Raw genomic sequence first — 13,861 nt, 5'->3', positions numbered from 1 at the left:
TCATATCAAGTATCTAATATGAAATTGGATACCCAATTACAGATCGGATACCCAAAAAGGCTTGGCCCAAAAATTTTAGCCTTGGTATCAAGATGGGTGGAAAAAAGTCAGAGCGGATTTTGAAACACTTTTAAACATTTTCAAACTCCACTTTTTTCACATCACCACTTTTTGGCACACCATGATCTTCCACATACCAGGTTGCTTATTTTAGTGAGAAGTTGAATGATGCAAAAAGAAAATATTTTGTTTATGATCAAGAATTTTATTCTATAGTTCAAGAATTGAAGAAGTGGAGACAGTTTCTTCTTTCTAAGGAGTTTTTTTTTTATATACTGGTCATCAAGCTTTGCAATATTTGAATGGTCAAGGAAAATTAAACCAAAGGCATTTGAAGTGGTTTGAGTTTTTGTAGAGTTATACATTTATTTTGAGACACAGGAGAGGGAAGTCTAACAAAGTTGTAGATGCTCTTAGTAGAAGGCAACTTTCTCTAAAAAAAAATGCAGATAGAGGTGGTTGGGTTCACAAAACTTAGTACTTTGTATCCAAATGATCTTAATTTTGGTGAAGCGTGGAAGGCTTGTACAAAACCTGTTACACTTGACAGGATAAAATGGTTGGATTTCATGATCCAAGATAGTATGTTGTTCAAAGGAAGTCAATTGTGCATTCCCATTCCCAGAAGTTCAACGAGAGAGAATCTCATCAAAGAGAAGCATAGTGGAGGATTGATTGGACATTTTGGCAGAGATAAAACCATATCTTTGTTTGCTGAGAATTATTATTGGACACAATTGTAGAAAGATGTGAAGAAGTTTGTATAGAGTTGTAGAGTATGTCAGATAGCAAAAGGAGTAAAGCAAAATACAGGGTTGTATCAGCCATTACCTATACCAGAGAAGCCATGGGAAGATGTCAACATGGATTATCTTCTTGGATTACTAAGGACACAATGTGGGCATGATTCTATTTTTGTGGTGGTTGACAAGTTTTCAAAGATGGCACATTTTATTCCTTATAAGAAGACTAGTGATATTGTTCATGTGGAAGAGTTATTTTTTAAAGAAGTGGTGAGACTACATGGTCTATCAGAGAGTATAGTTTCAGATTGATATACCAAATTTGTTGGGTATTTATGGTGTACATTGTGGAAGAAATTGAAAAGAGATTTGAAGTTCAATTCATCACATCATTGACAGACTAATGGATAGACAAAAGTTGTGAATCGTAGTTTCAAAAATTTACTGAGATGTTTGGTTAGAGACAAACCAAAAGGATGGGATCTACTTTTATCATAGGCAGAATTTGCATATAATAATTCTATCAATAGGAGTACTAGTAAATCACCATTCTAGATTGTATATGGGAGTAGTCCCAGAAATGCTTATGAATTGCGACGGTTGGATAAAGGAGAGAAAAGTAGTGTTGAATCAGAAGAATTTGTTGAACATTTAAAGAATATCCATGAGGAGGTGAGGAAATACATCATAAAAATGAACGCACATTACAAGGCTAAGGCAGATGTGAAAAGGAGGTATAAGGAGTTTCAGATTGGAGATGAAGTCATGGTTCATTTGAGAAAGGAGCACTTTTCGGTGGGTACATTTAATACGTTGAAAATGAAGAAGTTTGGACCATGCAAGATAGTGAAAAGGCATGATTCTGAAAATGCTTATGAAGCGGAGTTTCCTACTGAATTGAATATTTCACTAGTGTTTAACATTTTAGGTTTGATAGAGTATTATGAAGAAGGTGATGGAGATGAAGTTGCAGAAGCATAGTGGGGTATTCTAGCAGCTAGTTCGGCTACAAAGGAGATTGAGGAGATACTGGAAAGTCATGTTAGCAAAAGTACAAGGAATAGAGCTTATGAGGAATACTTGGTCAAATGGAAAGGGAGGCCAATAGAGGATTCATCATGGCTAGCAAAGGAGGAGCTTAACCATCTTGGTTTTCCTCTGAACACCTGAGACATGATAGAGTCACTTCTAAAATTATCCTAGGTGTCTAATGTAGGAGCATCTTGGGTGTGAGATCAATCTTGCATCATCAAAAAATATTTTTGTTTTTAGTCTTTTCTATTTTAATAAGGACTAGTAGACAGGGGGGTTGCTATTTCTAGGAACTTGCTATTTTTAGTAAGTTTGTCGTATGAGCTCAAAATGTTCTCATTTTTTATATGAAGGTTCATTTTAGAGTTATAGGCCTACCATAAAATTATCATTGCTCCAAATTAAGTATCAGAGAAGTTATTGTGGATTTACATTGGAAAATTTAGTAGAAAAATCTTTAGGCTCACCGTTGGAAGCCTTCAAGTGCTAGGATGAGGTCCAAGGACTTGATAGAAGGGTGATTGTGTCATTCTAAGTCTGTAGATCAAGAGCTAGTGTTTCCAAAAAGTGGTTATAATACTAATCAGAGCAATGGTTTGAGAGTTATGGCCTTCCAAAGTTGGGCTACCCAAAATTTCTAAATTAATTGTCACAGATGTATTTGATCGACTCTATATGTATTGTTTGGGTTTTTTGGCCCTAGGTATTAAGTTTCAATGTCTAGAACCTTCCAGGGTGGCATAAAATTGCCTATTTAAGAAAGGCCTAAACATTGTCTAAAACAACTCTGGGTGGTAGTTCACAACTTAGTCTTGTAGATTATTGTAATAAAGGTACCCATGTGGGTTAACATATTGTATTTGTGAATTCTATAATTCTGCAATTGCAGCGATAATAAGAAGTCCATATTTTGTTCTCGCATTTGATGTTGTTTTTTTGTTTATGTTATGTGTTTATGGTAATAAGGGGAGCACCCTTCATCACCTTCAATCAAGATAGATTGGGTAAGTCTTGTAAGCTCTTAGCAGGGAAGACCCCTCATAGGGTAGATCACCAGAAGTGATCAAACATTGTAGCCTTAACAAGCACACTTTATTGTTGCGGCAGTGAAGATTTGTGGGTGTCATCCCCACCCCAATTTTACCTTCACCTTGGAGGGTTTTTGGATAACCAATTCTTGTGTTATGTGTTTACATTTACTTTATGTCCATGGATGTAATAAATAGTTAGATCTATTTATAACATTATAGTTCATAGTTATATGATTCATGACCTAAGATTTGAGATGGATTAAAGGTGAATACATTTGATTTCCAATTGGTTTGAAGAAGTGAAAAGTTTTTGTAGATCCTTATTCAACCCCCGCCCCCCCACCCTTGCCCTCTCTTAGTATCTTATCATCCCAATAAGACTTCAAACATATCTAAGAGTCATTATCTAAGAGTCACACAATGAAAAAAACAAGAGCTACAACTAAAAACAACTTTTTATTAATAAAAGATCCAATTACATCAAATGAACATCAAACATGTTAGGTTGTAAGGCCTTCCAAGTTACAACCAATACAAATAATCCATATTACATACCAACTCTACCATCATGATTCTTCCTAATGCTTGTCATCTTCTTTATTTTTCTAACCCCTTGTTTCTATTCAAGATACATCTTACATTACATAAATAACTACCAAGACACATAAGTAACTCAAAAAATCACAATTTCTAGAATTAGGAAATGTATTATACAATATAGGATTGACCCCTTAAGAATAAATGAGTAGATACATAGTTAAGCATAAGAGAAATAGTGACCTTAGATGTAGGTCCAAACATGACCCAAGAACCCACATAAAAAGCCATGAAACCTCACAAGAAAATACATACATTGCATATGAAAATTACCATACATCTCCTCAAGAGCCAACCAAGAACACACCACCCAAGAGTAATGAATGTATTTCCATGCATACGGAACATAAAGACATGAGAGCTTAGGAAGATGATCCAAGATAGGTCCTTGATAATAAACCAAGTTTGCATAAACCATAATGTTTGATCCAATGATCACCACTTCAAACACACAGACTAGAACTAGAAAACAAGAAATAAAGCAAACTATTTTTGAATGATGCAAGATTGCCAACAACCCAAGGCTACTCCTGCATTACTTGTAGAAGCAATGAATCTACACAAAGAAAGATCTAAACCCCAACTCTAGATCTCCACGACAGTACACAAGCTAAATGTATGAAGTCAAAATGAAGGTGAAAATGTGTGAACTACATTTTCTTTTAGAGTTTTATTTGAAGTCTATCGAATCAAGAGTTTGATGTCTTCTTAATATTATAGTGGTCTTCATATTTATTGCATGTATTATATAAAGTATTTAATTAAATATAACATTATTGTATTCATTGAATATATTATGTAATATATGTAATGTGATATGATTTAAATGATTAATAATGTTTAATAAATAAAACAAAAGACCATGTTATTTCAAAATATATTATTTGAAATGAATTAAATAATAAATATATATTTTTTGCATAACAAAAATGTAATTAATGTATTAGTGTTTTCTAAACTATATATAGGAAATATTAAATACAAAAATAAAATAAGATTAGGACATACGACTTGGTGAGGGTTTTTTTTAATATTTTGGAGATTTTAGAAAGTCTTTTTGACAAATGAAGTTTGATTTTGAGGTATTTTTTAGATTAACTTGCTTGGATAGCAAGTATGCTTTCTTTCCCTTATGGATTGGAAGGATTTTTTGGTCAATTTTCCAGGTTTTTTTTGGTAAATATGAAAAATGATGTTGAGCATACATAATTCAGAGATTTTCCTTTGTAAAGGAGTTCTTGCCATTTCTACATCATGTCCTTGTAATTTTGTAAAGTTTTGGGCAATGGTTTTGTGAGTTTTTTGTTGAGATATATGAAATAGTTTAATATTTTTGAGATCAATAAAATTGTTGGAGCCTTCTAATGCATCTAATTTATTGTGTGTTGATAATTTGTGCAAGATATTTTGTGAAAACTCATTTTGTTTCCTTGATGTCATGTGGGATTTGAGAACACCTTTGAAATAAAGTTGAATTTTTAGTTACAAATTATCAATAGTATTAATGAGGAACAAGATTTAAAGTTATGAAGAAAACCTTAGTTTTTCCTTCAAAGGTTTTTTCTTTTCTTTTATCTTCTTATGAATTGTTGATGCAAAGCACATACACTTGAGTTGTGCTTGTGATAGTTGGATTTAGAGCTAGATTGTGAGGGATTTTGTCATGTATGTTTTAGTAAATTTTTGGTGTATCACTTGTTAGGGTTAGAGTTTCATTTGCATATTTTTTCCTTCCACTTTTCTTTTACAAAAAATTAGTTTAGGTAAAGTACTGAGGAAGTCGACTTTCTCTAGAACTTTTTCCCTGGAAAGTTCTCATATTTCTCTAAACTGTTAATGTTTATAACTTAGTAGGGTGCAATTTTGGGAGATAACAATTACCATGTGGTGATGTTTGGTTACTACTTACATATTGTGATATTCTAGTAATGTATGTTTGCATATTGTCAATGTTTGTAGTTGTTGCAGTTAAGTATTTAAAATAAAATAATGTATAAATTTAATAAAGTATTTTGTCTTACAATTTATTATAATTTACAATAAATATGTACGAGTATTTAATTTAATTCAATTCAATTTGATTAGTTTTAGATTTTCAAATTTTATTTAATAATCTTGGCTTAGGTGGTTTTATAATATTTTTAAAAGAGTCCTTTAATTGTGAGAATAAAATTAATTTTCAAATAATGTTATTACTAATTTGCTTGGAGCTCTCAAACCCTCTCCTTAAGGATTTAGATTTTTTCACAAATTGAAAGATTTTATTAGAGAAAATTTGTAAGTGTAGTATATGTTCTTTGGGTTGATCATGCTAAATTCTACTTGTGTTTGAATTTTTATTTCATCTTAAGGAGCAATTGGCAATTTCTACATCTTATGGAGCAATTGGCAATTTCTACAAATTTGGGTATTTGCTTAATTTAAGGTAATGATTTCTTCATTATTCTCTTATGCTTCAATTAAGTGGTTTCTTGTGAGTTGCAAATGGTTTATGGAATTAAATTTGATATGTTTCCATTTTGTAGAAATGATTTTGGTTGAGTATTGAATATTACCTAATTTGGGTTGGGAAAACGAGGGCTTTCTTACTATTATGCTACCCATTCAATATTGGATGAGTGTCTTTTTTAATTAATCTTTTATAATATTTTAGGTATGGGACCTAATGGGGTTTCATGAATTTTCTATTAATTGAGTTTGAAATCATACTAGTTTTTAGGTGGATTGCCTCTATGACTAGTTTTTTGGTCAATTTGCAATTTGAGTAAAAGTAACGACTATGCTTGGAAAATGGTTTTTGATATGTAGAAGAATGATTTGATATATAATATTTATTATGGGATCAATGCGGATCCTTATTCTTTCTTTGGAACCAATGGAATGCAAACATTGTCAACAAGTGTATATTGTGGAAATAGATTCTATCAACTAGACTTTTTGTAGTAAAATATCAATCATATTTTCATAAATAAAATTTCTTAACTCAATCATATTATTTTTAGGGGTCATTTAAGCCCCTCATGTTCCATGAAAGGAAGCTAATTTCTTAGCTTTAGTTGTTGAAGCCAAGGTCCTCTACCTTCCATTGGGGATTTCCTTTACAATCTCCTTATGTCTTATAAGTTGTTGAGATGGGCATCCCATTTTAGGCTTTGGTCCTAGATCTATCTTCTTAATTCTACTCTTTATTTTCTAGGTTGCCCAACCTTCCTCGACGATTTGAGGACACTCACTTGTTGAAGCTCTCGATGAGGATTTTTTTTTCTTTACGGATAGAGAAAGGGCAACGAAATTCACAAGGGAGGGTTTGGCTAGACCAACACCCCAACTCTTACAAAAACCAAGCATGGTGGGTAGGGAGACCTCCCTTGATAACTTATTTGTGTTCAAGGTATTAGGACGAGGTATTTCCCCTTCCTCTAGTAGAATTGTCTTTTATGGAGTTTTAAAGGGTTTCTCAACTTGCATTATTTTCTTAGGGGTTTCCAACATCTTCAATATCAATGAATGAGTATTCATCACTCCCAACCTATGAAACTTCCCTATCAAGATTAAGAGTTGTATCTATCATATGGGAGTGCAAATCTACTCTTGTATTTAAGGGGTGGTTGAGCAAGAGCTTTACAATCAGAAATCGCATGACTCAATTTTGAACATTTCTGACAAATATTATGACATTGTCATAAACCAAAGCTTGAGTCCATTTACCCAACTTGGATTGCAGTGCAATGAAATTAGAGTCTTTTTAATAGCAACATTAACACAAATGTGGACAAAAACTAACTTTGGTTTTGCCTTGATTACATCATCAATAAAAGACATGGTGGCCAAAAGTTGTGTCAATTAGTTGTAAGATTTGCTCATCTCAAAATTCTAGTGGGAGCACCGACATATGAACCCACACTAACACAATCCTACTTAATTTTGTCACAAGATCAAAACCCGACTTCTATTTGCAAAGGGAGAGATAATGCTTTCTATAGGCCAAGGATCCCGAAAGGACTACAATCAAGTCATCTTCCCTACTAAATTTAAAGGGAAATAACACACCCAATATAACATTGATTGAAACTCCCTTTAAGCCTTCATTTCTATTATGTCAATTTCCTCACCATATCAATCCTCACTCTGAAGGAGAAACCTCCCCACTAAGGTATTGTTCATCGAGATAACAATACGATCTACAACCAAGTCAAGCAACAAAATGGCAGTGCTTTCCTCAGTTTGTGAGTGCTCAAGAAATAATTATTGTTCAAACTATCTATAGTTGTCCCCAATGAGCATCATGTTTTGTATTTGCAAGGTCTTACTTTTCAGAATCCGTAAGAGTGTTGTCATTCCCAAGGCTAGAACCAATGACAATTGTCATATTGCCACATATATACTCATCATAAACATAAATTCTACCATTCTTGATAAGATTTATGTTTTGGATAGCTAAATCAATAGTAGCTATACAAACATAATGTTTTTGATAAGATAAACAAGTTTTATAGGGACCCTGAAACCCAAAAGTTAAAACATAACCAAGGCTGATAATAAGCATTTAAAGCCCAGCCAAAATTAAACGAGTCACAAGGTTGATAATAAGCATGAAAGCCCAACCGAAAACAAAGGCTAACCAAAGGGCCAGTTCAACTTACAGCCAAAAGCCAGAACAAGAAAAAACCAACTAGACAAAAAACAACAGTAACCTAACAACTAAAAATAGGAAAAAATAAACTAAGATTACTCTTTTGTCTAATAGACATTTTGTTTTTTTGGAGAAGTACTTTATATACTCTTCTAAATATATGATACACAAAATACACGATTAACCAAATTTTTAAATAAGAGAAAACACAATAAATTTTGTCAAGATTTTCATCGATATATTGTAATAGAAAACAACATAAAATTTGCAGAAATATCATTATATTTTTGTCTTCCATTTTGTGTGGAGATTAGTTAAAGCCTTAAATAAGGGAATAGCCACACGCTGAATAGATGCTGGCGTAATTGAGAGCATTTACGTTACCCATGGGAGGCTCCTCGGATTCGAAGACATGACCCCACTGTCGTCGTCCGCCATGAATCGGTGGAATTTGAATTTGAAAAATGTCGATACCTTTCATGTAACGTCGTTATAATCGACTCTTAACGATATGCGCCACCTCTTAACGACGAAAGGCTACAAGAAGCATGCGCTCTCAAAGCTTGAATAGTCGCCGTTTTGCTTTGAAAATTTACTTCTATTCGATTAACAGCATCGAGACGTATGATTTATTAACTAATTCCAGAGTCTGAATATGAATCCTTCTGAGCAGAAAAAAGAGTTTTTTTTTTCAGTCCTGCCAAATTTAACTCAAGTATATCTCGTAGTTATATGTTTCTCCATTTGCCAATAGAATTGTTGAAACCTGAGAAGAGCTTGGATCAAATAAAAAGATAGAACCAGGCAATCTCTTCATATAGAAGAAACAACAAAATTGTTAAGACAAGGATTACAAAATTAGATTGTATACATATTATCTATACAATTTACAGATAATACAATGAGGATTTTTTTTTCACAGTATTCAGCAAAGGATATTCTCATTTTCCTTTGATTGATCAAAGATTTTTCACAGTATTTTCATTTTCCTTCGATAATCTGAATTTTTTGCACAATATTCTCATTTTCCTTTGATGATCGGAAAACTTTTCACAGTAATCTCATTTTCCTTTGCTGCAGTGTTGTCAGACGAACAATTAACCCTAAAAAGACATATTTGCAGAATCTCCGCGGCCAAATGCCGAACCAACACAAATCGGTCACAGAAACAATTAGCCCGACCCTAATTCACCGATCTATACAAAAATCTCCCCCCAACCCCCGAAAATAAACCCTTTTCCGATCGAATCATCCAAGAAAATGCTTACAAAAGCCATCTCCTATAAAGCACCCCAGAATAGAAAGAGAAAGGTAAAGAGTTACAGCTTTACAGCAAAGATCGAGACCTAAAATTCACAACATCAAATTTTTGAATCCAAAACTGTACAAAGGACAGGAATCCAAGGCTTTAGCCTGAGAGCCGCAGTCTCTTTCATTGCAGAAAAACTCGGAAAGATCATGAAGCCTTAGGGTTTCGCTGGCTGGATCAGCGCCTCCCAAAACACGCAGAAGCTGATTGAAAAGACTCACCTCACAAGGTATAGTAAGTCCACCCTGGTGATCGAACCCGAACTCCTCCTCTGCCTTGTCAAGCAAAGCCCGAAAGAAGGGATGAGTGAGATAAGCGGTGGGAATGATGAATCGAGTCCGATCTTCTCCCGTCCGACCGACATAAACCCCCAAATAACCCTCGGGAACATCAGGCGGAGGAGAAGCCGGGCGCCTGCAACATTCTTCGTCGGAATCGTATGAAAAAGGAAATGAGGGTTTTGACCGGGGCGACAGGCTGCAGCCGGTCGTACTGCCGCCATGGATGGAGGTATCCTGAGCTCGAGCCTTCCATTTTTTCACCAATTGTCTCAGCTTCACAATCTGACCGATTCGATTGAGCTTCTTCATCCTCAAATTTCAGCTCAAGAATTTCTCTCAGGCGCAGAATGGCTTGGAGGGCAAACAAAATTGAGCAGAAATAGATGAACAATCACTCAAGAACACGAAAATGTACGTTGGAGATCACTCAACGGGCTGTGCAACAGCTCTCTTTGGAATGTGAATGGGAAATTTCTGGGATTTAAAGGAGTTTATGTTACGTTGGAACAAGGCCGAGATGTGACGGGCATGCTCATCGTCTCCCATGTGCTTTGGTAGAATAATGCTTTTACCTTTTAACCGAACGTTTCCTGTCGTTTCAGAGGGATAAACTATTACGTCGAAGGTTTTTTCAATGATGTATGATTTTCACAATCCATCATTTGTTTTCGGATATTGCTTTTGGATTAGGTTATATTTGTGAGTTTTTATATTAACATTGGAAAATGACTCTAATTTGAGGGAATGCTCATCGCTTGTATGTTTTTTTTATAGAAATTTAGTTTTCCTTTTTAATCTTTGTATTCGTTTTTAGTATAAAATTTAGTTAAAATATTATGTCAATAATTTATGTTATTTTTGTTTTAAAAATGTTTCTATTTTTTATTGGAAAATATATATATTTTATAAATTAGATACTATTTGGAGTACTCGTAGATACTGGTTTTTGCTCAACTTTTGTGCTCACGAGTAGTGACCCTTTCTCAACTTTCACACTGGTAGGTCTATATATGTTTTTTATTATGGAAAACAAGTTTTGAAGGGACCTTGAAAGCCTATTACAAAAGCCAACAAAAGATGGACAGAATTACAACACAAACCTTAGATCATCATAACCAAAAACAACAAGGATAGCAGACAATAAAAAGCTAGCATGAGAAAAGGACAACAACAAAAGGGGCAAGCTCCGCACAACAAAAGGCAACACTAGATACACACATAGAAAAGGGCTCAAAGAAACTGCTACCCAAGACTCTTGAGAAGCTCAACTGTTTCTTCCTCCAGCTTATTCATAGCCTCTATTGCCATCTTTAGCTCTTTGACCTCAGATGCCACAGAAGATGCTTGATTTTTGTAGCTAACTTGGTTCTTCTCCCCTGGCCAAAAGGATTCTCCATAGGGGGGAACGTTGTCCTCAATGACCTGGATGACAACTCTAGTTATGTTAGGCCCTCATTTGGTAAGAGTTTTTTTTGTTTTTCTCTTGTATTACCATGCTAGTGAGCCTATATCGTTATGTGCTCATGTCAAGGATGAGATCCCTGTTTTGGCATCGGTAAAAAATATGAACCAATATAAAATATAGATATAAATATAATTGTAATGGTTAAAATAACATATTAAAAATTGGCTCTTTCATATTTTAAATTTTAATTACATTATACAATAGGAACACAAGGTTTTAAAATGTCTACAACCCACTTTGTTTCTGAAGTTGATCTAACCATGTCGGGTCAATATGAGAATCTAGATACTAAATTTGATGGTCAACTACACCAATTCTAATATTTCTTTATATTTATTTTTTTAATTTGCATTATTTGATAAATTTGATCTATATATTAAAATAAATTGACAAACATATATGAAATTGCAAAATAGTAGGTGACATGAAATTATATTCCAAAACCAAACTAATTTAATATAAAACAAAATATTAGACAAGTGGTCCTAAAAAGGAAGCATATAAATCAACCCTCATCCTAAAAAGGAAATAGTCATCTATTTCACATTTTCAACTATAGAATCATTAAACAAAACAAAATAATTATTAAGAATCACTATAAGCTAAAATTAGTAGAGTATCTTGATCATTAGAATTACCAAACCCTTTACAATGAAAGTATTTTATTTCTTCCACTATCTTTCAACCAATGATGGGTGTGCCTTCTCCTCCTCAAGGACATCTTGTGGCTAAGAATTATACACATCAAGTTTTTTGATAAGAAAAGAAGTAACTAATACTAGCATAAAACTAGTGGGCAGAGGAGGGGAAAATGAATTGGGTGGAGAAAATAATAATAATAAAGGGAGTAAATTTGGAGTGAGGTTGTGAAATGGGGAATATAGAACATACCAAAAAGTTGAGAGGAGACTTATGAGGATGATGAAATAAAATACTTCGAAGGTAGGATGAGACATACAACTACAATTTATTAATGAGGCATTCCATCTATACCTTCAAGTATCCCATTACACCAATTAATATAGTGTAGAAGTTATCAATCAAAGTATAAGGCTCGCCATCACTACCCAAATTTAAATGATCCAAGGAAGTCATATGTCTCTAGTTAAAGCTATATCTTGTTACAGCCTATTATCTAAGCATGGAAATCATCATCTTCATTACTTATCCTCTACAAAGTAACGAGTAGTATTTAAACCCTTAACACAAACTTGTTTACTAAATTTGTAGGTTTTATGGTGAAATTAAATATAAGATGTCAATATATTGAGAAATACAAATGATGATATCTTGACATATAAAAAGAATTAAAAATTTCACTTAAAAGAACACACTGGTCAAAGGAGGTTCACATCTACTATTAAAATTAGAATACCCAACACATATAAATCTTATATAAAATATTAACCCTAAATGACGAACAACGAGGGGTATAGGATTAAGCAAGTTTGTCAAAATTAAAAGAAATAAATTTTCTAATCACCAAAATAAATGCAAATATTAATGACAGTTTGATCACCCTTCTTTAATTGTTCACCTAGAATCATTACAAATTAATTTAAACCAAATTTACAAAGAGGATAAAGGTACATAGCTTTAAATGTTCAAGATGATTAATGTATTATAACATATTGCTATAGTCTAACACTAGCCTCCAATATTAGATTTGAGATAATGATAAAACTATTCACCGATAATATAAATGTATCATTCTTCTTTTAGTTTTAAAATAATTTTTATGGTTCTAATATGTGCATCTACATGTTTCACCCTTTTTTATATGGTTATAGCCTTCTTTTTTTCACTTTTGATCTTTATAATTTTGTTCCGTTATGCTATTTGAAAATAGTAACATTTATAAATTTTAATAGAACTTAACACTATTCAAGAGGATGGAGACTTACTCGCCTCTTCCGTAAGTCAAATACTCATATTGATTCAATGCTTTGGTATAAGTTACAAGACATGACAAATAAGCACAAAATGCTTTTATATATATATATATATATATATATATATATATATCCTTGGGATCTTAGATTATAATATATTTCTCTTGCTCAAGTAATTAAAAGTCAACAATCTAAAAATGAATTAGGGATTATCCTTTTATATAACACCCTAGTTTAATGGTTTTCTATTTTGAACTTTATTGGACAAGTGGTGACTAATTTTTATTCAATGTGGGTCTTCTTTTGAATTTGAATTTAGAAATTTTTGGGGTTAATACAACCTATGTGATTTTGGTCTAGGGCAAGAAATATTACATAAAAAGATAGGTGATAACCAATAAGGAATAAAGACTGAAAATCAATCAAGGGACAAATTGGGTATACAAATTTTTAAAGAAGTATGTCATTTAAACAATAGATTTTTATGTTGAGAACCTAAAGGTCAAAGAAATACAAACTGAATAGAGAAAATATAGTAATACGGCAGCCGCACGAGAAATGTCAACCATACAAAGGGGAATTCAGATTGTTTTTTGAAATGTTGTTATAGTAGCTCGATAGCCACACAATAATAAAAAGTTAAGCATAGTAAATCTAACATGTAGCTCGTTAGCCACACAATAATAAAAAGTTAAAAGCATAGAAAATCTAACATAAGATTCATTCTCAACCACTTGAGATATTGTATTATCCCAAAATTGCCATAATGAAAAGTAAAACCATTGAAAGAAAATTATTGTACTAGAAAGGACATACCT

The 13,861-nt window shown here is 33.0% G+C and overlaps 1 pseudogene across 1 annotated transcript; it reads right to left on the bottom strand.

Moving 5' to 3' along the window:
• Positions 1-8,946: 8,946 nt before the first annotated feature.
• Positions 8,947-10,332, bottom strand: LOC149572288 (protein SMALL AUXIN UP-REGULATED RNA 51 pseudogene; annotated as a pseudogene). Its single transcript, XR_016359906.1, has one exon. The product of XR_016359906.1 is annotated as a protein SMALL AUXIN UP-REGULATED RNA 51 pseudogene (transcript).
• Positions 10,333-13,861: the final 3,529 nt, after the last annotated feature.

This window comes from Cupressus sempervirens, chromosome 2 (genome assembly GCF_028749045.1).
Source record: "Cupressus sempervirens isolate cs-2001-9-10 chromosome 2, ASM2874904v1, whole genome shotgun sequence".
Classification (NCBI taxonomy): Eukaryota; Viridiplantae; Streptophyta; class Pinopsida; order Cupressales; family Cupressaceae; genus Cupressus; species Cupressus sempervirens.
Note: the sequence above shows the minus strand (reverse complement) of the source record. Positions and strands in the feature narration are given on the sequence as shown.